Raw genomic sequence first — 15,694 nt, 5'->3', positions numbered from 1 at the left:
AAGCATGGCCAGGGTATCCATACGTTGCCCGACGTTTTGGATTGTCGTAATGGACCCACTTTTCATCGCCAGTCACAATTCGATGCAAAAAACCCTTTCTTTTGTGCCGTTGAAGCAGTTGTTCGCATGCCATAAAACGGCGTTCAACGTCTCTTGGCTTCAATTCATACGGCACCCAATGGCCTACCTTTCGGATCATTCCCATGGCTTTTAAACGTTTGGAAATGGTTGATTGATCAACTCCCAAAGTTTTTGCAACCTCTTCTTGCGTTTGAGCCGGATCTTGATCGAGCAATTCCTCCAATTCGGTATCCATGAACTTTGGCGGCGCACCCTCGCGTTCTTCGTCTTCCAAGCCAAAATCACCACTTTTAAAGCGTGCAAACCACTTCTGGCACGTTCGCTCAGATAGAGCATGCTCACCATAAACTTCCACCAAGATACGATGACTTTCGGCTGCTTTTTTCTTCATATTAAAATAATGAAGAAGAATTCCCCGCAAAAACACATTATTTGGCACGAAATTCGACATTTTCAAGTGTGGTAAAAATATTGTTGTTTACGCTTCAAATAAAAAACTTATACTGACGTTTGTGCCTTACGACAGTAGCTCTCCAATGAATGTTTGGAAATGTGGATCGATGGAATAATAATCAAGTTACGCCATCTGTTGTAAAACCGCACGAACTTATAAATAGACCTATTATTTGAGAGAAGCTCTATAAATTTTGCTGTAGAAAAATTCGCTTTTTTATTTGGAGCCATCATGAGTTTTTTTTTTTTTAAACCAGATCCGATGAAGTCAGCAGTGCGAGCAAAGCGCTGGTATTTGTTTCGGCATTTAAGATATTTTAGGCCTTTTTCTCGCAAATCCAAACCATATTATTTAATTAGTATCGCTTTGTTTTGGTCGTTTCTCTTGGAGCTGCTCCACAGATATACAAATTATAGCTTGCGTCGTTGCTCAATACGTCATTACCGTATCAACTATTCCTTTCATTAACAAATACTTAGCGCTTATTTGATATTTTCAAGAAAAATTGTGTACTATATTTCGTTTAGTTGTGAGTCTATAGGTTCAAACTTCCCTGTTATTCTAAAGTTTCATTTTCAAAGCCAAAGCTTTTCGGGCGGCAATACCACGCTGGGGAACACTTTTAGTTGTCTATCATCAATATATTTGGAACATTATCGATAATAGGTGATAATAGGTCTTATCATAGCTGTGTAGATCCATAGGACCTTGCTAGGAGAAAGACCCCACGTTTTCCCAAAGACAGCCTTGCACTATCAGAAAGCTCTCAGTGCGTTGGATGTCTTTGTTTCAACGTGTGGTTTCCATAGGAGGAGGTTCTCATGGAGGATTACTCCAATATTTTTAATTTCCTTGGACAGCTCAATTGGTACTCCTTTTAGCTTAGGCACAACGAGTCGATGTATGCGCAATGAAAGAGGTCATGCTGATGGGTCTAAAGCTTTTGAGGTTGTTGTAGTTGTCTCTTCCAACCTTTCGGATAAAGCGACCCTCACCATCCTCCAAGAGCATGGTATGTAGGCCAGTCCCAGGCGTGCCGAGAAGATTTTCTTCAGGGCTGCTGTCACGAACTCTGCGCCTTCCTTCAGCGCACTTGTTATGTGGGGTAATGTGTGCAGCTGGGTAAGCCTCCTACTTAGTAGTGCAGTAACTTCTTTGGAACGCTGCAAATTAATCTGCGTCACCGTCAAGGGTCGCTAGCTACAGGAACCGTCCGAGCCAATTATCCGGGAAAGACGTGAAAACTCCCCGTCCCAAAGAAGAAACTCAGACGGTTCCCGTACCGCCACCCTTATGGTGCCGTCCTTTGTCTCATAGCCCCTCGCGTTGGCTTCAGGACCGGAGGCAATAACCTGACGCATCAGTCGACTTTTTCAGTATTTAATTTCTGCATCCGTCAGCTGATGGTCAGGCCCCAGTTTACCAATCACAGCCACAAGTCGTGGGCCAGCAGCCTTCTCGCTATAGCATGGCTTGGCCGCATCCTTGGATGGCCCACTGATCGCCGATAGGGACGTGGCTCAGCAGAACCTTTTCCCGCCACATTGATAGGCGCCAAGACCGCGCTCGTACCTTGGGGGATCGTGGCTCTGCCATTGGCGGCAGCTACAGGGCAGGGAGGTGTACTGCTTTCAGCCAACGTCCTTCTCCACTTACCTCGAGAGCGAGACAACTTGCGAGCGCCCGTGCCCACCGAGGGTTCGGTAGTTTCTGCTGGCCGAGGTCTTTTGGAAGGCACAGACGCATAAGGGCCGGCAGAGCCACATGAAGATTTCTCTCGCATGAGCCTTGCCCGCCGCTTTCTTCTCTCCCTCCTTGGCACGCTCTTCGATTTCCCGGCTTCTTTGGGAGGTCGTGCAGCCACCGAAGATACCTCACAACTCAGGCCCTCCGAAACAGGAAAACGTTTTTCAGACTCTGAAGGAGAGGCGATTGCGATAGCAACCCCCGTCTCCTTAAGGATGCGCTCTCGCTCGTAGAGCTTAGGCAATGGCTGGGGCCTGAAGAATCCATGCCCTTGCCGCCGAAGCGGGTGGATTGCCACTTGCGTGGATTCCACCTGGAGTAATTGATTCATTGTTGTCCATTACCTTTTCGGTTTTTTGTTCGGGACTCGTCCCTAGCCAGATTGGTTCGCGGATAGCACCCTGATTCTATGCCAACTTTGAGTCATCACACGAGTGTTGAACCCACCCCATCAGGGAAGGCCACTCGTGTGATGTCAGGACTTCCCTATCCACCACTCGGGACGCGCCCGATGGGAGACCAGGCAACTCCACACGGGTTATATCAATGAATACTTCATAAGTTTGATATGGCCGAAGTAGGCTCTGTTAGCGGTCTCAATACGGTCTTGTATAGATAAGGACATATCCTTATTTATGCTGAGTCCTACGCCTAAGTATTTAAACTCTTGCAGAAACTCAAAAACATAACTTCCGATTCTGATGTGACTATCATAAAAGGATCGTGTCATGTACTTCGTCTTTTCTTTATTTATATTGAGGCCCGCTGGTCTTGTAGTTTACACTAAGTGGATGAAAACGTTTTGAAGAGCCTCCCTATTCACCGCAAGGATCACAATGTCGTCAGCGTATGCGTATATTTGTGTCGATTCATAAAATATTGTGTCACCTTGAGCTATTTCATTTATTGCTGAATGCAGTGTTAAATTAAATAAAATCGTTGATAGTGAGTCACCTTGCCTCTCGCCGGATTTAATTTCGAATTCGTTTGATATTTCGCCATTCATTATTATTTTAGCATTTAGGGTGTATACGAGTCATATTGATGAAATTTATGTATTTCTGTGGTATACCCAGTACTTTTAGGTAATGGTCGATATATTTTCCATTGAGTTTATCAAACGGTTGCTTAAAGTCTATGTCGAATATCTGCGACATGATAAAGCATTGATCTGTTGTCGAGCGTCCGTTTCTAAATTTGATTTTAGATAACCTTTTCGGAATTCTTTGGAGAGCAAACAACAAATGCGACTACGAGAAAACTCACTACTAATTTTTTACGGTGCTAAAGCATAGTTCTTGCTTGCCGTATAATGATTTTAGTGACCGATGCTTTTTTGTAGTCGCTTGAAAATGTCCACGGTTTAATTCCATTTTTACCGAGATAAAGTGTTAAAACCACTGCCAACCACATTAATATGGACACTTCAAAATGGTCTAAGTGCGTTTATAGTAAAATATGTTAAACATTCCAATGAAAACATCACATAGCACTGGGCCTGATATATAAATAGCAGCCCTTGCGTTAGAAAAACTTGCGTATTAATTGCTATTTCAATTTCTCCGAGGGTTCATACTTCAGCATTACTGAATGGTATCCACGTACCAACCCATTTAGCTATGACGGCCACCACTATACTCAATTGCACCCTCAAAATCGCTTAAGCGGTTATCACGCCAACCAAAAAGAGGCATTGCCACAGTGGTTGCCATACACAGTTTCTCAAAAACCCCTACACATGTTTCTCATAATTTTTGGAAAATTTCCGTTTCTGAAATATCATCCGTATATCAAAGAAAACAATTATTTTTCTCCTAAAAAATATCGAACAAATTGTTTTGCTGGGTTATGCTTTCAATTGGTGCAGAGCAGCGACATCTAACTTTTTATTGCTAAACTTTATTAATATGAAGAAAAACGGTTAACTAAGACGACCTCTCAGCGACATCTCCAGTATAAAAACATCAGCCGCATGCAGTAATTTACGATGAAAACAACATTTGAATGGAAGCCAACCACATACAACCGCATAAGTATGCATGTATTTTGGAAAATATCTCAGTTTCCAGTGAGGGAGAATGATAAACAGTTATTCGTGAGTTGCAAAGGAGACAAGGTATAACAAGATAACACTAGTTACTATAAAAATGTGAAAAATATATGTCACTGTGGTGTGAAAAGTGCGTTTTTGCAAGAGTGATTACCATCAACGTCTGGACTTTATTAAAATATAGCAAAACTTTGTGCAAGCGACATTATAATCGCCTACATAAGGATAGAAAATCGTTTGTTTAACGCGTCAATTAGCAGCAGTGACGTGAACCTTCCACCCCACCACATACCGTTACACAGTTCATGCGCCATCAGTGTAACGTCATTCACATTCATGCCAACGCACACAACAACATCAACAGGAAATGTCAAAACTGACATTAGCGCCATTTTATGCTGGCAATACCACCAAGAACCCATGCGCATAGAGGATTGGCAAGCATTTCCTTACTATTTGTAACGGTGCAGTAATAAAGGCGACAGGGATGACTCGTTACTAGTGGCGCCAAGCAAAACAGAGACGAACGGTGTGTTACGTTATAGCGGCACGCATACATTGTGTACATTTTGACCAGTTGGCTACCCACTTAACTTCCGCACCGTGTGGCATATATTCGTTTCGTTCTATTTGGGGCCTTCCAGGTCGCTCACGCGCGCACCACACACAAACACGCCAACACACATTGAATGGCCTGGCTGACGCACACATGCATATGACAGTCAAGACACACATACACAGCGACCCATACATGACAAACGGAACAGCAATGTAGCTGCTTGTAATACATTGTGACCAAGTTGAAGTGTAAGGTTCGTTGAATTTTCCCCCGAATGGTTAGACAAAATCGTTGGTAGCTCCAGGAAAATTCTCAAGAAAATTGGGTAAAATTAGAATAAAAGTGAACAATTTATGCAGCTACAATAGGAGAAAGTGCGGCTGCAACATTGTGCAATGAGATCGAATAGTGAAAATTGCATTAAGTGCGAAACAAATTAAAATTATTTGTGTGATTGAGCCAGGCGAAAAAAAATTTCTATGCCATATACGGAAAATTCAATATACACGTAGAGAGTGTCAGTGGGACAACGGGTGGTGGGTGGGTGTTTGGTTGGCTTGCTGGCTGGCTGACTGGCTGGTTGGTTGGCTAGTTTGTTGGCACTGTGTGGCCGGAGTGAAAAGTGGCAGCCACAGCACGAGCAGCAGCAGCAAAAGTAGTAGAAGTAGTAGAGGCAGCAGCCAAGTGTGTGCGCGCAAGAGGGTGTACGAGACGTTAACGACGGCGGAGGAGTATCCTTATACCTACATGAAAAATATTGAAAATGTGGAGCAAGTGTGAAAATTCTAAATCTATTTACGCCTAATGGAAATGTTACACAAAAAAACAATAACAAAATAGTTAATATTGAAAATGTTTATTGAATTTCATTGAATGCGAGACAAATATATTACGAAAAAAATGAATATTAAAAACTCTTGATAAAAGAAGTAACGTATATTGATGGTGTCTAAATTGTGCCAAAGTGTTCGTGTGTGTGCATGTGCGTGAACAGCAAGTTTTGTGGCAGGTGCTGCCGCTGTAAAAACGAAGAACTTATTACAGCGTTAAAAGGACATCAGAATTCCCTAAAATATAAATAAAATGCAAAACAATTGGGGAAAATAAAATGAATGCAGCGAAATATATTGAAAAATTAACCAAAAGGAAGAAGCAGAATATGGCGTAGAAGAAGAAGAAAAACAAATGCAAATCTGCACAATGTAAAATCACTACAAAACGTGATAGCTGTTAAAGCTCCAAAATCAAATTAAATTTAAAAAGTGAAATAGATTTGAAATTAGGGCAACCGAAAAGTGTGGTTAAAAAATAAAGAAATTTTTGTATACGCCAGTTTCACTTGCGCCGCAAATTCTAATACATCGTGACCACTTCCGTTGCTTGCTGCTGCGCGCCGCATCAGACAAAATGTGATAAACAAATATTATTTATTAAAATTATCAACACCAATATGTGTGCATAAAACTATTAATTAGATTACACATAATTTTGAAAGTTTATTTCAAATGAAAAATTAATAAGTTGCAGCTTTGACTTGACAAACTGCAACCCATTCCAAGTGTCACCCTCCGCCTCGTGCCATACAAATGTCCACTCTAATATTCTTCACCGCCACTCTCCCGCTCCAATTGCTTAGTTGTAACTCTTCAAGTAGCTTTGTAACGTAACGAACCAGCAACGACCCAGTCACAACATCGCCGTTATTGTCGTTTTGCCCATTTGTCGCTATCGTCATCGCCGCAGCTGCTGCCACTACCAACACCGCTGCGTTCGTGGCCGCTGCTTTAGCCAGCGCAATCGCGTTATCGTTGGCCATCGTCAGCAGCGAACGGGAATTCGGTCAAATCCCGTCACCGAGACTTCACCAAGTGTTTCTCAATACGCGTTTGTGTGTATGTGCGCGTGTGTGAATGAGAGCTTTAGTAGAGTGCGTGCGCCCTTAAAAGATTTGTGATTTTTTCCTTGCAATATTTAATATTTCTATTGTATTATCTGGCAACATTCCTTTGTTGTTGTCTCATTTCGTCTATTATTGTTACTGTTGCTGTTGCTGTCACGTTGGAGTCATTGGCGACGCCGCCGCCGTTTCTGCCTTTGTTCTATTTGCATTACTATTCCTGTTTGCTCCCTTTTTTTTGTTTTTCTAGCCGCCAGTACTCCTTCCCCTGCCAAGTACTGACGCCACCTCTTTTAACTAATACATGTGAACAGACGTTTGCATTGTGTGCCCACCACGTGGTGAATGTTGCACATTTCTAACATTTTAGCATCGTAAAAATAATAAACATACAAAACAACGGCAATGTCGTTGAAAACCCAGAGACTTTCGTCAAATATTCCAATGTGATTTCTCTCTCCATCTCTCGCTCTTTACTTTTTGCGTGTATTTTGTTTAGTTTAACTGTATGCCATTGTTGTTTTTGTTTTTCTTACCTTGCTATTGCTGTTGGCAGTGGTCATAACTTGACAGGTCGTTGTAACCCCACAGCTGATCTAAATAATTTGTATGCCTTTGCGTATAAACGCACACGCGCACAGTTAAAACCGCACACGCAATAGAGCTGAATTATACATGTATATGTATATGTATGTTTATGTATATGTATATTTAGGGAGTGTTGGAAATGCACATAATATGACGTATGACTATGTTCGGTAAATGTATTGACTTTCAAGTTAAGCCACTAAATCTTGTTGTGTACATAGTCGGCGCGAAGAGTTATATTAGACGTTTGTTGTTGTTGAGTTTTTCCCCACATAAACAGTTACGATTTAAGAAAGAGGAAAAACATATTCAATCAACATATTGTTCAATTGCTTGAGCTGCGGCGAGGAACACACACTTTCTAAAAAAACTTAAAATTTTAACTTCCCTCAATTCATAGTTATTAGAGTTGATTGAATGTAATCTGAATATTTCCTTTTGCAATTACAAGCCCCTTTGACCACTTTTTTAACATCATACGAAACCAATTGCCAATGAAATGAACCATTTTGGCCCCTATGTCAATATTTTAACTCTTATTCCAGCACCTTCAAAATGTTGGATTAACTTTTGCTGTTAAAAAATACGATACTGTTCTGTAACGTACTTTTCTTACTTTTTTGTAGCTGAACGGTTTACACATAACAAACTCTAGCTTTTCATGACCATATTTAAGAAATGATCTATACGACATGCGGCTGCATCTCTCATTTTGATGTAGCGGAATTAGGGCAATAGTTGGACTTCTTGTTGAAAGCAGTTTTTCCAAGAAACCGAATCTTTACACATACATATAATATATCCATATCAGCGAGTGCACTAGGGTGTACTACCGGGTGATTTTTTAGCTATTATCTTTTTAAACAGTTGGCTTAAACAGCTGACGCACGTTTCGTCTTTTGTTTCACTGTCAAACATCTTCAGTTTGGTCTATAATTTAACCATGAATCGTCTTACAAACGAACAACGCTTGCAAATCATTGAATTTTGTTATAAAAATGTATGTTCTGTTAAGAAAGTTTATCGCGCGCTTGTTCCATTTTATGGTCAGTTTAATCGACCCACTGAAGCGGCTATTCGAGCTATTTTGACTAAATTTAGAACCAAATTTACATTATTGGACATCAAACCACCAACACGCTTACGTAGAGTGTGAACTGAAAAAAATATCACAGCTGTATCGGTCAGTGTTAATGATGAGCATCAATTATCGATTCGTCGCCGTTCGCAGCAATTGGGCCTCTGTTACTCAACAACGTGGAAAATTTTGCGAAAGGATTTAGGTGTGAAGCCTTTCAAAATATAGCTGGTGCAAGAATTGAAGCCGAAGGACCTACCGCAGGGCAGAATTTTGGTTGAATGGGCCCCTGGAAAGTTGGCCGAAGATTCACTTTTTTATCGAAAAATTGTGTTCAGCGACGAAGCGCATTTTTGGATAAATTTGTACGTAAACAAGCAAAATTGTCGATTTTAGAGTGAAGATCAGCCAGAAGAATTGCAAGAGCTACCAATGTATCCAGAAAAGGTCACTGTTTGGTGCGGTTTATGGGCTGGAGGTATTACTGGACCGTACTTCTTCAAAGATGCTCCGAATCGTAACGTAACTGTGAGTGGTGAGCGCTACCGTGAAATGATATCCAACTTCTTTTTGCCCAAAATGCAAAAGCTTAACTTGGATGACATGTGGTTTCAGCAAGACGATGCCACATGCCACACAGCACGCGTCACAATGGACTTGTTGAGAAGTGAGTTCGGTGAAGATTTTATTTCACGTTCGGTACCTCTCAATTGGCCACCAAGATCGTGCGATATAACGCCTTTAGATAATTTTTTGTCGGGCTATGTTAAAGCTTATGTCTATTTAGACAAGCCTGCTTCAATTAACGCATTGGAAGACATCATTAAAGCATTTATATGTGAGATATCGGACTAAACATTGGAAAGAGTATGCCAAAATTGGACTAAGTGGATGGACCATTTGAAGAGCAGTCGCGATCAACATTTGCATGAAATAATCTTCAAACATTAAATTATATGGACTGTACTATCGAATAAAAATGTCATGCATTTTTTAGAATTTTACGTGTGCTTTTTTGAAAAACTTTATATAACATATAGCTTCACGACACACGCACTTGTTTTGTCCGGAAGGATGTCTTTAATTCTTTTTAATTGACGCGATAACCGCTTACGAAATTTTGACCGAGTTTAACAAAGCGCACCAGTCGTTTCTTTCTCGTGCTAACCGGCGCCAGTTGGACACACCAAGCGAAGACAAGTCCTTCCCCACTTGATATTTCCAACGCAGAAGGCACCTTCCTCTTCCTCTGCTACAACCAGCTGGTAACGCATCGAATACTTTCAGAGCCGGATCGTTTGTATCCGTTCGGACGACATGACCCAGCCAGCGTAACCACTGGATCTTTATTCGCTGCGCTATGTCTATATCGTCGTAAAGCTCATACAGCTCATCGTCCCATCACCTGCGATATTCGCCGTTGCCTCCCAATTCTGATGGCGCTGCTGGCCGAGATTCTTTAGGGAGACCCAGAAAATTAAAACTGAATGAAAGTGAACCAAATTTAATAATATATTCTACAGATACTTTTATAATATTTTTCTGTCTTACTATTTAAATTAAAAGCAGAAAGCCGCAGTAGACTACACAAATATGGCAGACTGAAAAGATTTAAGTCAATAACCAGCAGGTCTAAAAAGATACGAAAAAAATCATCGAAACTTGAAAAACATTCATGTGTTTTATATTAAAAATATTTCACGGAAATTGGCACACATTTCACTACCACCGGAGCTTACTTTTTTATTTTTCTGGGCACGCTGTTGGTAGTCAATTAGTCCCATGCCGTGATTCAAATTATTCCAGATCACTTAACATTTTTCCGGTTTTGTACTTCTTTGCTTCGTGATATTCACCCACTGAATTTCGTGATCGAATTAATATCTTTATTTTTTTCACTCGCAAAAATTGTCACGAGAGTCAATCGCTTCCAAATATTTAGTTTTCGTATTTTCATTTTGTGAGCTCAAGACCGGCTTAATAATAAAACCACAAATTATTACTACCGCAATTCGAAGCCATCTTCAAGTTGTCTTTGGCAACTATTATGGGAATAGGAAAGAAAAATAAACTTTAGTGGTATTGAAATAATTTGCCTGATCTGCTAGCATCCAAAATAGGTGTATCCCATATCTTTGAAAGAACGACAGGACCAAGAAAAATTCTGAAAATGGCCGAAAAGTTATTTTCTCCTTAGTAGCTATGCGAATTCACATTTTTTTCTGAGACAACCGCTGATTCCTCTTCTTATCTGCGTCATTGCAATGCCTCCAGTATCTTGCGCTTGGGAAAACTTCGAAAAAGTTGACTCCAATAAACTTGCTTTGCAGCCTGTAAAATATATAATATTACATATATTAATATTAGGTTGTTTAATAAGTTTTGCGGTTCAATAAAAAAAACACATTTTTAAGGTTTGAAATACACGCTTATATTCAGTATAGTCTCCCTGAACATCAATACACTTTTTCCAACGAGATTACAATTTATAAATTCCATTCCGGTAGTGAAAATCTGAAGTGGCTATAAAATTCTTTTCCACAACTGTTATGACATCATCATGTGATGAAACACGCCTTCCAAACATGCATTTTTTTTTAGATCTGGAAGCAAATGGAAGTCGCTAGGGACCAAATCAGGTGAATACGAACTTTAATTCATAGATTTGATGAAAAGGAATTTTTTTCTTTTGCAAGCTGGCTTCTTTTCGTTTCAGTTGGTCTAAAAAGTAGCAATAATATTCAAAATTTATTGTTTTACCAATCTGAAAGTAGTCTGCAAAGAAAATTCATTCCGTATCCCAAAAACTGGCTGCACTCAACTTGTTGGCCGATTTTTGAACACGAACTGGTTTCGGAGCGGAAAAACTAGGTTCAGACCACTCCTTACCATTTTGTTTTGATCCACGATCATGGTGATTGACCCAAGTCTCATCCATAATGTCGAATTGATGTTCAAAATCTACTTTATTTTTTCGAAAACGCTCTAAATATTGCCGAGAAAGTCTCACTCGTATGTGTTTTTATTCCATTGGTAGCGAAACCGGCACCCATTGTGCACATAGCTTTCTGAATCTCAAGACTTCAGTCGAAATATTGCTTACAATTAGCAATGAGCTTCTACTAAATCTCCTTCAGTCACTCGATGATTTTCCAATACGATATCCTATATTTTTCTACACCTTCTGGTGTTGTTGCTGTCCTTCCTTATTGGACGTCCTTGACGTGGATCGTCTTCAAGACTAGTACAGCCGCGTTTAAGTTCAGCAACCCATCTTTGTACTGTACTAATTGATGGCGAAAAGTCCATATACACTTTTAACATTCGTTTATAAGTTTCCTTTGCTTTTAAACCTTTCGAAAATAAAGATTCAATCACTGCACGATACCTGATTATTTCCATAGTAGAAAATACTGTGACAAGTCGTTACGAAATGGCTTTTAAATAAAGAATGAATTGATAGATTGAAATAAAACTTCACACACGTTCATATGAAGAGTGTGCCAACACAACAAAAAATTGGACTGGTAGCAACGCCCTCTCTTAGCGAACTGCAAAACTCATCGAACAACCTTGCGAAAGGTTTTTCGAAAACAAAAAATATTATTGCACGGAAAAGAAGTCGCCTCAGTGACAATGACTTTTTAAAAGCTAAATGGAAAAATGCTAATTTTTCTGCACCTCTCTTTGTAAAATTAAAAAAAAACATGAGAAATAAATTTGAGTTCAAAAATAACAATTAAAAAAAAATTGCCTGAACCTTGTAATTTAAATTTTTATTCGTTACTTTAACATACACTCTACTACTGAAAATAATCGATACTTTGCTCCGATACCAGAAACAAATAAAATTATCTTTACCGACGTGGTATCGAAGTAAAGTTTTCGGTATATTTTTCCTCACCGTGCGCTGTTACTATTCATTTTCTTATGCTCGAAGCAAGTATTTTGAAATCTCCAAAGCACTACCATATTCGTATGTACCAACTTCTTCTATTAGTTCCCTTTAATGTTGTCATAACTTTTATAATGGTGCGATAATAGTTTATAGTACTTCCTTCAACCGGTGTTTTTACTTCAAGAGGAAAATGGGAACTTTCCTCTTAGGAGGCACTGCAATTTCATGTTTGTGAAAAATTTGCGACGAAGGATTTTGTAGATTCACGTTTTTTACCTATTCCTAGTAACATAATTTTCTCTTATAATGATGAAATATGAATCAGTAATGATAACAAAGTATCTTTTCTGCTAAATGTTGGAACTGTCGGAGTAGTTAATCTTTAATTGCATGCTTACTGTCTACATTTCAATATTGACAGTTGCATGAATCATAGAATCAGGATTGATATACACGCAAAAAAAAAAATAAATTCAATACTGCTAAATTTACATCTTATCAAATATTTGAGTACTCTGATATAATTAAGTTATTGGGTGCAGAGTTCATTGTACCCAACTAATATCTCTCGTATTAAGGAAACCAAGTTTTTTTCTACTATATCAGTTTTAACGATATCACTAAAGGAGCACTGGACTTCAATTCAATTGTAGTAAATTATGGTGCAGCTTTTACAGCAGGTTGGTATCTTGGGGAGTTTAAAAAATATTCAGTGTGTTTTGTTACCGACTACAGAGGCTTAAAATTTCATTCCAAAAGAAATTTTAAATTAGAGGTCCAACTCGAAAGCCCTTAGGATGTCAGCCATATTCATGTATGTTATTTATTTGACTGAATCTTTTGATGTAGAAGTTTGCTGCATAAAAAAATAAGAATATTTAGGTTCGTAGTCCTTATCAGCGGGGCAATCGGGTTAGCCTTGAAAATAAATTATTTCTTATTCCAAAAGTTTAGAAACAAAGGTTAAGTTGCATTGTGCAATCATTCAGAAATATTAATTCTTTGTAACTTTAGGACTGATTTTGCTATGTGGAAAACTTGTTGATTGAAAATTCGTGCAATACTTATTGCTGGATCAGCATTACTACGATCCAACTTTCTTGTTCTTTCTTGGACGGCACAAAGTGTTAATTTCGGCATTTTTATATTATCTTATTTGTGTTAGTCAGTCACAACTTTGCTCCACCGCCGCATATTTAGCTTTTCAAGGTTAACTTCCAGGTGTTTGAACCCATTCTTGGGCGTCCTCTTCTTAGACCTCCAACAGGGCGGACCTCCGCAATTTTTTTACTTTAATTTCCCATTGTCAGACAAATGGATGTTCATAAAATTTCAGCATAATGTGGAATAGCTCAGTTATGATAATAACTCGGTTTCAATATAACTCGAGTTGTGTTCCTACTCATTCTTCTTCTTCTTCTTCTTAATTGGCGCTATAACCGCTTACGCGATTTTGGCCGAGTTTAACAAAGCGCGCCAGTCGTTTCTTTCTCGTGCTAACCGGCGCCAGTTGGACACACCAAGTGAAGCCAAGTCCTTCTCCACCTGATCTTTCCAACGCAGAGGAGGCCGCCCTCTTCCTCTGCTACCACCAGCTGGTACCGCATCGAATACTTTCAAAGCCGGAGCGTTTGTATCCATTCGGACGACATGACCCAGCCAACGTAGCCGCTGGATCTTTATTCGCTGCGCTATGTCTATGTCGTCGTAAAGCTCATACAGCTCATCGTTCCATCGTCTGCGATATTCGCTGTTGCCAACGTGCAAAGGTCCAAAAATCTTACGCAGAATCTTTCTCTCGAACACTCCAAGCGTCGCTTCATCGGATGTTGTCATCGTCCAAGCTTCTGCGCCATACGTTAGGACGGGCATGATGAGAGTCTTGTAGAGTGTTAGTTTTGTTCGTCGAGAGAGGACTTTACTACTCAATTGCCTACTTAGTCCAAAGTAGCACTTGTTGGCAAGAGAGATTCTACGTTGGATTTCAAGGCTGACATTGTTATCGGTGTTAATGCTGGTTCCTAAATAGACGAAGTCTTTTACAACCTCAAAATTATAACTCATTCTACTCATAAGTATTCCACTGAACCTTTCTTTCGCAGGAAGTATTCTCGTATTCTTGATCCCCCTAATGGTCACAGCCTCTGAATTTTTTATGCTGACCTTTAACCTCAAGTGGCTCCACGCACTTTATATTAACAGCCATTTTTTTAAATCAGTTGCCTTGAAACTTCGTTTATTCACAGTTGTTAATGCAATATTTTTATGAAAGTTTATCAGGGCACATAGTCTACCAGAACATGGTATTCTTTGTAGGGATCAGGTCAGTTAACTAATAATAACCTAAGATTTCTCAAAACGGTTACACTGCCTTTTGATTTGACCTAGAAAAAAGAAGAAAGAAGAAATCCACATTTTTATTTCATATTGCAAACCAGACGAACCCCATGTGGTCAAATGAATTTCATATACTAAACTAGAAACTGGGGTAGAAAACTTTCCATCACGTAATGTTTTTGAAGTAGAAGTGTTTGAAGCTCCATAAATAACGTCTATGGTAATTTTTCGAAAAAATGTGCAGCTGAAAATTTACGATTTTTGTTGCTACTATAGGATAATCTTCTTCTCGCTTTGAAATAAGTGAAAATTATATTAATATATTATCGCACTTATATTTTAATTAAATTAGAGATACATACTTTAAATGCAGCTGCAGCAAAAATTTGGTTGCGCATACGCAGTGTTATGCCGTCCGGAGTTGGTTTAAAACTCTTGGACCCTCCATTTGTGGAACAACATCACGACGTATGCCACAAATAAGAGGAGGGGTTCTGCCAAATACAGCACCAGCTGACGATATAACATTAGTAAAGGCTCTTATATTAAGCATTTATAAGCCGCCTCTAGTTCTAAAAATCAAACTTATAGGATACGGCGTGAGCTCATCATTAAAAGAAATTGATTCTAGCAGCGTCAAATGTGGATAAAGGTCATGTAATAATGTCTTTTGATTACATTCAGCACAAGCTAGCAGCTTCTTCTTATCTACTAATAAGGGCAAGCTGATCTTAGTAGACGAAGGCCAAAAATTTAGGGATCCATATCCATATTTTAGTCCAGTTCTTAAACCAATGCGATCCCTGCCCTACTGCTTTATCAACCAACATGTGAGGGAGTCTGTTCGCCTGTAGACCAAGGCAACGTGCAATAAAAGGCAACGTAGATATAACGGATACAGAGAGTATCCGAAAAATGTGGTAACAATCCTGTTTTAAAGTGAAGCATATAGCTTTCCGTATTCATAGGTAGAAAGATTAACTTTTTTAGAATAAATCGGAAAAGT

At 39.4% G+C, this 15,694-nt stretch overlaps 1 protein-coding gene across 14 annotated transcripts in view; it reads left to right on the top strand.

Moving 5' to 3' along the window:
- Window positions 1–4,361: 4,361 nt before the first annotated feature.
- Window positions 4,362–15,694, top strand: part of LOC128858243 (voltage-dependent calcium channel type A subunit alpha-1) — a 273,728-nt gene continuing 262,395 nt past the window's right edge. For 11 of the 14 annotated variants that reach the window (XM_054094345.1, XM_054094355.1, XM_054094351.1 and 8 more), the window contains exon 1: window positions 4,504–5,215. The gene's annotated coding sequence lies outside the window, so the exon portion shown is untranslated. The other 3 variants (XM_054094347.1, XM_054094344.1, XM_054094346.1) reach the window with 3 other exon arrangements.

The sequence above is a fragment of the Anastrepha ludens genome, chromosome 3 (assembly GCF_028408465.1).
Source record: "Anastrepha ludens isolate Willacy chromosome 3, idAnaLude1.1, whole genome shotgun sequence".
NCBI classification, from domain to species: Eukaryota; Metazoa; Arthropoda; class Insecta; order Diptera; family Tephritidae; genus Anastrepha; species Anastrepha ludens.
Note: the sequence above shows the minus strand (reverse complement) of the source record. Positions and strands in the feature narration are given on the sequence as shown.